Source organism: Rhinopithecus bieti, unplaced genomic scaffold (assembly GCF_001698545.2).
Source record: "Rhinopithecus bieti isolate Rb0 unplaced genomic scaffold, ASM169854v2 scaffold_27016, whole genome shotgun sequence".
NCBI lineage: Eukaryota > Metazoa > Chordata > Mammalia > Primates > Cercopithecidae > Rhinopithecus > Rhinopithecus bieti.
In genome coordinates this window covers 1,665,778-1,675,192 of record NW_016812222.1, presented here as the reverse complement: position 1 = coordinate 1,675,192, position 9,415 = coordinate 1,665,778, and the positions used below count along the sequence as shown (strand labels likewise).

Below are 9,415 nucleotides of genomic sequence, written 5' to 3'. Positions count from 1 at the left end.
GGATGGGGAGTGGGGCGGGGTGGGCACAGCGGTGAGACTTTTTCCTATGTGTGAGCCCATGCAAACTGAGAAAGAGGGAGTGGAGAATCCAAGAGGATTCTCTAATCCTACCAACATGTCCATTTTTCTGATGCTTTCTGATGCTGCCTAAATAGATGACAGTTGCAGAAGCCATGTGACCCTTGAATGTTGGTGTGGATGTGATATGACTGAGGAGAGAAAGAGGTTTCCTTTAAAAGGCATCTCTACATTAGATAGGTGAGCCTGTTTGTGGAGGTTATTGGAAAGGGTGTAAAGGTTTTATTAACTTTCAGGGAAAAAAATTTTAAATCAAACCCAAATTCCAAGTGCCTTAAATTTGTTAGCACTTCAATAAAAAAACTCTCCAGCCTGGGAGAAGGTGGCAAGTGTTTGAGGAGCTGAGCCATCAATTCCGTCTCAAAAAAAAAAAAACAAAACAAAACAAAAAGAAAACCCCAAAAATTAGCCGGGCGTCGTGGCGAGGCCCCTGTAGTCTCAGCTACTAGGGAGGCTGAGGCAGGAGAATGGTGTGTACCTGGGTGGTGGAGCTTGCAGTGAGCCGAGATGGCGCCACTGCACTCCAGCCTGGGCAACAAAGCGAGACTCTGTCTCAAAATAAAATAAATAAATAAATAAATAATAATTCTCAAGCAAGATTTGGAATGTATAGCTTTAGTAACCAAGCGTTCAGAAACTAGCCAAATAGACATTCTCCCTTGCTGTCAGCAATGGAATAGATGAGTTGGGTAGCAGTAAAGAGGAGTATATGAAAATATTGGACCATTCACAGGCTTCTTGCAACAAACCTTCCATGAATAAAACTACATTATGGAACTCTTTTCAGATATCAAGTGGAATTAGTTGTAAGGATATTGATTTTAGCATATTTGCATTTGGCATGAAACTTTTCCGGAGGACGGTGGTTCCCTAAGTGTTAAAATTTCCAGTAGTTTAGAATCCAGTTTAAACTGGAGCCAAAAAGTCCTGTGGACAGTGGCATTTTTCTAGGAGATGTTATGGGAGATGGACAGACTACTCCAGAATCAGACTTCAATTTATAGGTTGTTTGCAGTAGATATGAGGCTCTAAAGAAATCTCTTTCCAAGAAAAAGGAAGAATCTTACCTGCTAATCTTGAAACACTTGAAAGATACAAAGCAGAATTGAGCCCTACTCCCCAAAATGTGCAAACAGATGATATGCTTAACGATTTGGACACTAATGATTTGCACGTTGAATATACAAAACCACCTTTACACATGGCTCTTGGTGAAAGAAAAGTCTCTTTCACCACTAATTAAGTTTCCTCCAGTGGAACAAAGATTGACCACAATACCATGTAGTTTTGGAGAACTTCTATCTAATTCAAACGAAGAAGACATCTTGAGTAAGATCCATGATGCAACAGAATCTCCGTCTGACTTGGCAAGATGAAGCAATACGGAGTTAATATAACTATGATGTACTTAGACTGAAGCTATGCCACAGGATAGAAACTGACTTATAAGTTAAATACATGTTGGAAGTATAACACTCTTCTTCAAGGTCTAAAAAATTCTAAATGCCTTTTAGCGTCCTGTAGTATTTTTAGGTAAGGAAAGTATGTTGAATTATTTCTCTTTGTAGGGATATGGGGTTGAAATGTGAAGTATTTGGAAAGCAAATGTCAAGCAATGGGAAGCCATTTTGATTTCTTGAGTACACTTACAAGCATTAAGTAAATGACAAAAGTAGTAGTTTAATTTATTATAATTTCAGTTAATTAACATAAGGATGTGTAGTTTTTGTTGTACCTTCACTAAGTGCTTAGTATAGTAGCCACTGAAGTTACTGATCTTTCATTTTAAAGAAATATACTTTCATTGTTTTTTGTTTCTGTGTTTTTTTGAGACAAGAGTCTTGCCCTGTTGCCTAGGCTGGAGTGCAGTGGTGCGATCTCAGCTCACTGCAGCCCCTGCCTCCGGGGTTCAAGCGATGCTCATGCCTCAGCCACCCAAGTAGCTGGGACTACAGGCGCACGTCACCATGCTCGTCCAATTTTTGTGTTTTCAGTAGAGACGGGGTTTTACCATGTTGGCCAGGCTGGTCTCGGACTCCTGGTCTCAAGTGATCCAACTGCCTCGGCCTCCCAAAGTGCTGGAATTACAGGCATGACTCACTGCACTTGACCTTTTATTCTTTCTTTATGGGACATTCTGTATTAACCAGGAAAAGTGAGAAAGGCCTTGGCATGTGTAGTCAAGATGACAGATTGTAAGACTAGGAAAGCTCTAAACAGGCTGGATGATTATTCAAGTAGATTGATTTTGAGAAATGATGTTTGGTGGAATAAAGTGCATGTGATGATAAGTGAAGACTGGGGCAGAATGATTTTAGAAAAGAAAAAAGATGGAACTGTCATCTTTTCCTTTTAAGAAGGAACTTGGCCGGGTGCGGTGGCTCAAGCCTGTAATCCCAGCACTTTGGGAGGCCGAGGCGGGCGGATCACGAGGTCAGGAGATCGAGACCCTCCTCGCTAACACGGGGAAACCCCGTCTCTACTAAAATACAAAAAACTAGCCGGGCGTGGTGGCGGCGCCTGTAGTCCCAGCTACTCGGAGGCTGAGGCGGGAGAATGGCGGGAACCCGGGAGGCGGAGCTTGCAGTGAGCTGAGATCCGGCCACTGCACTCCAGCCTGGGCGACACAGCGAGACTCCGTCTCAAAAAAAAAAAAAAAAAAAAAAAAGAAGGAACTTAAAAGGAACTGTCGAACTACAAATCCATTCAGTGGGTGGTATAACGTTTATATTGAGTCTAATTTAGTCTAATATTTAGTCTTATATTTAAACTAAATATAAATCCTAGTTTTATATTTTAACAAAAATATAAATCAAAAATTTCATTAGTCTGTTTAAAAATATATTGTATGTATACACATATGTACATATCAAGATCTATTGAAGCTAATGAAAACAATAAATTTGAACTAAATAGAGGGGAAAAGATTGATAGATCAGAGAAAAGAAAGTTAAACTTAAGACATGTACTGTGTTCTCAACATGAAGTAGCAAATACTTCTTTGTTTTCTGTATACTTTGTACAGGTAGTCAACATTTTCCCCTTGAGAAATTGTGTTTTTTCATATCTCAAAAGAACTTTGACTCTCATTATCCACTTAACTTTAAATGCATTTTATAATGTAGACAATTATAAAAAGAATAATGATTCCCTTGCCTCTAGAGTAGCTAAAATTTCTAATGATCCTTCTCTTAACATCTACAGCGTTGATTATAAGGTACTAAAACTTCAGTTATTCACCCAGGCTAGATGGTGACCTTCTCTTGATCTCGTGTACCTATGCTCCTGTGTTCAACTGGCAGTGCTCACAGATATTCCCCTTGTCCAGCATCAGGACTCAAATTTAGACCTTCAGAGAGTGACAGGCATCTCTTGCATGCTGACCAGGTTTGGCCTTCACAGGTAGCTGTTCTTTTGCACCAAATATTTGCTCTTACTTTGCTTATGTAATCTCTGGCATGACACACATACAGAAAGGAAGACAGCATTTTAGTAATAATAAGCCTTGATTAGTATGCTTTAGAGTCTTTCAGAATTACTCAACAATATTGTAAAAGATATTTTACTTTATGGTGTTCAGGTAAAGAAAGCAGCTCATACTTCCATTTGGAGGCCTATGTAACTATTTAGATAGGTTTTTACATGTGTGAAATGTGGTCTAGATAAATGTATTTCAATGATTCTGTGCACGTTGTTAGGAAGGGCAGAACCATGCTCACATGTAAATATGTATGCAATGACTGTCTGCAGAAGGACTTGTATAATACCCTGCCTCTTGACAGTATTTGGGCCACACTGTACAAAACAATGCCTTCACAGCCTTCACTGTGAAATATTAATGGTTAAAACTCTGCCGCCTCTTCAGGGACCAATCACTGGAGAAGAAGAATTGTGTTAATCTTGAGCTAGATTATTGCAAGGCACTCAGGAAGTGTGCCGATGCTTCTTCACAAGAAGCCCTCTAATTGACCCAGAAGGGCAAGTCATTGAATACGCTTGGCAATGGATTTCATATCAAGTTTAGTCAGTGGAGATTTGCTCAAACCTGTCTGGAAAGGGCCCTACCAAGCACCAACTTCAAACATGGTGTCCAGCCCTGAGATATCTGCCTCCCACTGTAAGGAAATGTGTTCCTCACCTATTTAATAACATCTTGTTCTTAATTTGTGTTCTACTTTTAGGCACAGGGATAAATGACCCACTTCTTAACAATGTCTTAAAATTACCTGAACAGCTGAAGACCCACTCTGCCGTTGATCTCGCCCCTAAAATACCAGAGTTTTCAAATAACTTCTACACTGCTATAATGAATTCCACATTGAAACAATTACTGAAAATTTCCAATGAGACAGCATTCAACTTTGTTTCTGGTTGATCTTGCTTTGGACTTCACTGGTTTGTTCCTAAAAATTAGATTATCCTTCTTCATCTTCTTCCCATAAATACACAACCTATTTCTGCCAATAATGTGTTCATTTTCCCATCAGGAAATAGTCTTTATATGGGACATATCTCATAACATGGGAAGTTTGAGAAAAAATGTAAATTTTTTCCTTTCCTTCAAAGAAGAAGTTAATAGAGCTGACAAGAAGCAAAATCTTGTGGTTTGATAGTTGCTATAATTTTCCACAGAACTTTACAGATTGGCCATTGAACCTCAATTGTAAGGTAAAGAGTGTTCACTTTAAAAAATTAAGACTGAAATGGTAAGATTGTGTCTAGGTATTTTTGCTGTGCTTTTGAGTATGAGAGCCCAAATACACAGCATCAAGAAATCCATTCAATTATCTTACTTATATGTAAAAGACCTAAATGTTTTAAAATGCTTGCTCACATACCACATGGCACCAAGGGAGAAATTCCCAGGACTTTCTCTTGGGACAACATACATAACATTTGAATAGAGTGACACTGGTTTAACCTTGCAGGATTGGTGCTTCCCTGTTTCATCACCATGGTAGGAAAATACAGAGGTACCTGCCTTTTGTATAGTTGCTGGTGTTCCTGGCTTGTGAGGTTGTCAACAACAGCATTATATTAATCCTCATAATCGTACCCTGGATTGCACTAAAAATGTCATACTTGCAGAATATAATGCCATATCGTTGCTGGTGAAACTTACAACTTTAAGAAGGGTGCTCTGAACTCCCCCGATTATCCTGTGGAACTGACGGCATATCCTGTGGAACTGACGGCAGCTGTACATGAAGGTTGTGAGTTCCCCTGCCATATTCTGTAGGCTCAGCATTGGTGAATCCATTGCCAACCAGCAAGATTCTACAATGTAGTTCAGCCAAAAGAGTTTGGCCAAACACCTAGAAGAGTGAGGCATCTCAGGAATGTATACCACAGCCCTGTTTCAGAGGACTTCTTTGACCTCTTCTCAGTTCCCTGGCTATTCCTTCCTCTTTCTGCTCCACTTTTGCCATTCTTGATCACCTTGTTCTTTTCCATTGCCTTTGGGCCTTGAGCACATTTCTCTGAAAAGTTCGAAGCTTTGTCTTCTTCTCCTTCTTCTTTTTTCTTTCCTTAGAGAGAGGGTCTCCTTTCATTGCCCAGGCTGGACTGGCACAATCGTAGCTCACTGTAGCCTTGGACTCCTGGGCTCAAGCAATCCTCCCATCTTAGCCTCCCAAGTACCTGGGACTACAGGTGTGTGCCACTATGCCTGGCTAATTTTTAATTTTTTTGTAAAGATGGAGTCTTGCCAGATTGCCCAGGCCAGTCTCAAACTTCTGGCCTTAAGCAATCCTCCCACCTCTAACAAAGTGCTAAGATTACAGGTGTGAGTCACCACACCCGGCCTAAAACCTTATTTTGACCTTCTGAATGGCTGAAACATTCTTGCAGGAGATGTGTCTTGGGTCAGGTTCTCTGAAAGCAGATTGGGAGAGATTTTCATGTAGGAGGTTTATACAACATCTGTAAGGAAATGAAGAAGCAGGATTGGGCAAAGGGAGAAGTTAAATTAGAAAGCAGTTGGCTGGGCGTGGTGACTCACACATGTAATCCCAGCACTTTGGGAGGCCGAGGCGGGCGGATCACGAGGTCAGGAGATCAAGACCATCCTGGCCAACATGGTGAAACCCTGTCTCTACTAAAAATGCAAAAATTAGCTGGGCATGGTGGTGCGTGCCTGTAATCCTAGCTACTTGGGAGGCTGAGGCACGAGAGTAGATTGAATCAGGGAGTCGGAGGTTGCAGTGAGCCGAGATTGCGCCACTGCACTCCAGCCTGAGCAACAAGAGCAAAACTGTCTCAAAAAAGAAAAAAAAAATTTAACACTTTTTCACTTCTGTTTTCTTGCCTTTGAAATATACAGTATTGTAATGGTGCTGGAAGAAACCATTCAAATTTAGCGGTGACATTTATAGAATGCTGCATCATTTGCAACCTTTACTAATGAAAATTAAAAGTTCTTACATGGATATTAAGGAGCAATGCATACTGGAAAAAGAAATCTGAAAAAAAGGAACTAAACCATCTTCTACAAATTCACGTCTAAGTAAAGTGCCACTGAGTGGCAACAGAGAGGGGCACTGTGAGTGTAAAACATGACATGCTCATGTTTTCTTTATTGAAAACTGTCTTTTGTCTTTTCTATATTGTGAGTTTTAAACTTGCATCTCCCTCCCCCTGTTAGTGATCATTGAGATTCCAGCACCTGTCCTTGAAACTATAAACCCTACTCACTGTTGGTGAAGTAAATTTCAACAAGGAGAAAATGTTGTTCCTCCTCCCATGCAGTTTGTGAGGAAAGCAGGTAATATTTAGGTTGATAAAACTATTCTCATGAAGATTCATGCTAAAAAAGAAGTTTTGTAAAACACCCAGACTTCAAAGTTTGTTGCTCTGCCCTATGAAGTTAACCTTAACCTCCATGAGGTCTGTAATTCCACTTGGTTGTCCTATTTATTATGTTTGTCATATTTTCTCTTTTCTCAAAGATAAGAAGCCAGATGGCGATTACTGCATCTTCCAACTCCTCCCGTAAAAACAGAACAAACAAGTATGATGACCCCAGAGGTTTCTTATCTAAACCAACATTGGACACATTTAAATTAATAATGGGTATTAAGAAAATATTGATACATTATTATTTTATAAATATTTCTTCTGCTGTCCTCCATCCTACCCTGACTCTGTGAAGAAAATGTACTTTGTTCAAGACTTCAGATAAATCTGCATTCCCATCCTTGTTCTCAGGAGCTGCACGAGCTTGGGAAGGTTAACACCTCTCCTGGAACTTCCGTTTTTGTATTTATATCTGTACTTACTGCCCACGTTGGGTTTAGGACAGAGCCTGACACAAAGTAGTTGCTTCTGTCATCTTCCCTCTTTTCTTGCTACCCTCAATTTTTATTCTCATCTCTGCTTTCTTCTTTGTTCCTATGGTGCTTAGCACAAGACTGAGTGCATAAGTGCTCCATAGCTCTTACACAACAGGAGGGAAGGACAATTTATTATTTTAAAGGGTCTCTTAAAAAATCCCTTTTATTATTTTTTGTGTCTTACACAAAAGGACAAATTTTTTTTGGGGGGGGATGGTAATGACATTCTTTTCTTAGCTTTATTGAGGTATAATTGACAAATAAAAATTTGTGTATTTAAGTTGTACAACTTTGTGTTTTGATATATATATACATTATTAAGTGATCACCACAGTCAAGCTAATTAACATATACATTACCTCACTTAGTTATTTTTTTCTTTCTTTTTTTTTTTGTGGTGAGAACACTTAACCATCTACTACCAAATATCAAGCATATAATACTAACCGTAATCACTATACTGCATATTATCTTCAGAACTTACTCACTTTGCATAATTGAAACTTGGTACTCTGTGACAAATATCTCCCCATTTTCCCCATCCCCCACACTGGCAACTACCATTTTACGCTCTGCCTCTATGAGGCTGACAACACCATTTGTTGAAGAAAATACCCATTACCCAAGGGTATGTTTTTGGCATCCTTGTTGAAGACTAGGTGAGTGAATGTGTAAATTTGTTTCTAGAATTTCTATTCTGTTCCATCGTTCTGTCTGTTTTTATGTGAGTACCATGCTGTTTCATTTACTGTAGATTTGTAATATATTTTGAAATCAGGAAGTGTGATGGATTTGTTCTTTTTGGGGTCTTTTGTAGTTCCACATGAATTTTAGTGTTTTTTGTTTGTTTGTTTCTGTGAAAAACGGAATTGGAATTTTGATAAGGATTGCATTGAATCTCTAGATCACTTTGGGTAGTATGGACATTTTAACAATATTAATTCTTCCCATCCATGAGCATGAGGTCTTTTCATTTACCTGTACCTTCTTTAATTTCCTTTGTCAATGTTTTGTAATTTTCACTGTACAAGCCTTTCTCCTCTTTGATTAGGCTTATTATTAAGTATTTTATTTTTTTGTTGCCATTGTAAATATCATTGTTGTCTTAATTTCCTTTTCAGATTGTGCATAGAAATCCCACTGATTTTTGTACGTTGATTTTTATCCTGCAATTTTACTGACTTAGTTTCTTAGTTCTAACAAGGTTTTCTTGTTGAGTCTTTATGGCTTACTACATATATAAACATGTCATCTGTAAACAGAGATAAATTTACTTCTTCATTTTAAATTTGGATGCCTTTTATTTCTTTGTCTTGTCTAATTGCTCTGATTAGGACTTCTAATACTGTATTGGGTAGAAATGGCAAGAGTGGGCCTCCTAGCCTTGTACCAGATCTTAGAGAAAAAAACCTTCAGTTTCTCCTCATTGATTATGTTAGTTTTTCAATTCATTGATTATGAATAATATAGGAGTCTCTCAAGTGTGTTGGAATTCTGGTCTTCTTTTAGGATTCTGGTCTTGTGTAGGGTGGCCAGCAACTGAAGCCTGGTTTCAGGCAGCTTGATGAAGTTATCCTCATGTTCATTTCATGTTAGCATCTCTTCGTGGCTTTCTTCCAAGGGCTTTTTCAGTGTTGAGAGCCTTTCAGTGTTGAGGTCTTTTCGTTGTTGAGATTCAGTATGGGCTTTATTGTGTTCAGGTCCTTCTATACCTATTTTTTTTTTAAGAGATGGTTGATATGATTTCAATCTTCTTAAATTTCTGAAGACTTGTTTTGTGACCTAGCATGTGATTTATTCTGGAGAATGTTCCAGGTGTACTTGAGAAGAATGTGTAGTCCTCTGCTATTGAATAGAAAGTTCTATGTCTGTTAGGTCCATTTAGTCCATAATATTGTTCAAGTCGGCTCTTTATTAATTTTTCTGTCTGTATATTCCATCCATTTTTGAAAGTGGAGTATTGAAGTCTCCTACTATTATTGTATTGTTGCCAGTTTATTCCTTCA

At 38.8% G+C, this 9,415-nt stretch overlaps 1 pseudogene; it reads left to right on the top strand.

Moving 5' to 3' along the window:
• The first annotated feature begins 651 nt into the window (after positions 1 to 651).
• On the top strand, positions 652 to 1,454 carry LOC108544521 (HAUS augmin-like complex subunit 6 pseudogene; annotated as a pseudogene).
• Positions 1,455 to 9,415: the final 7,961 nt, after the last annotated feature.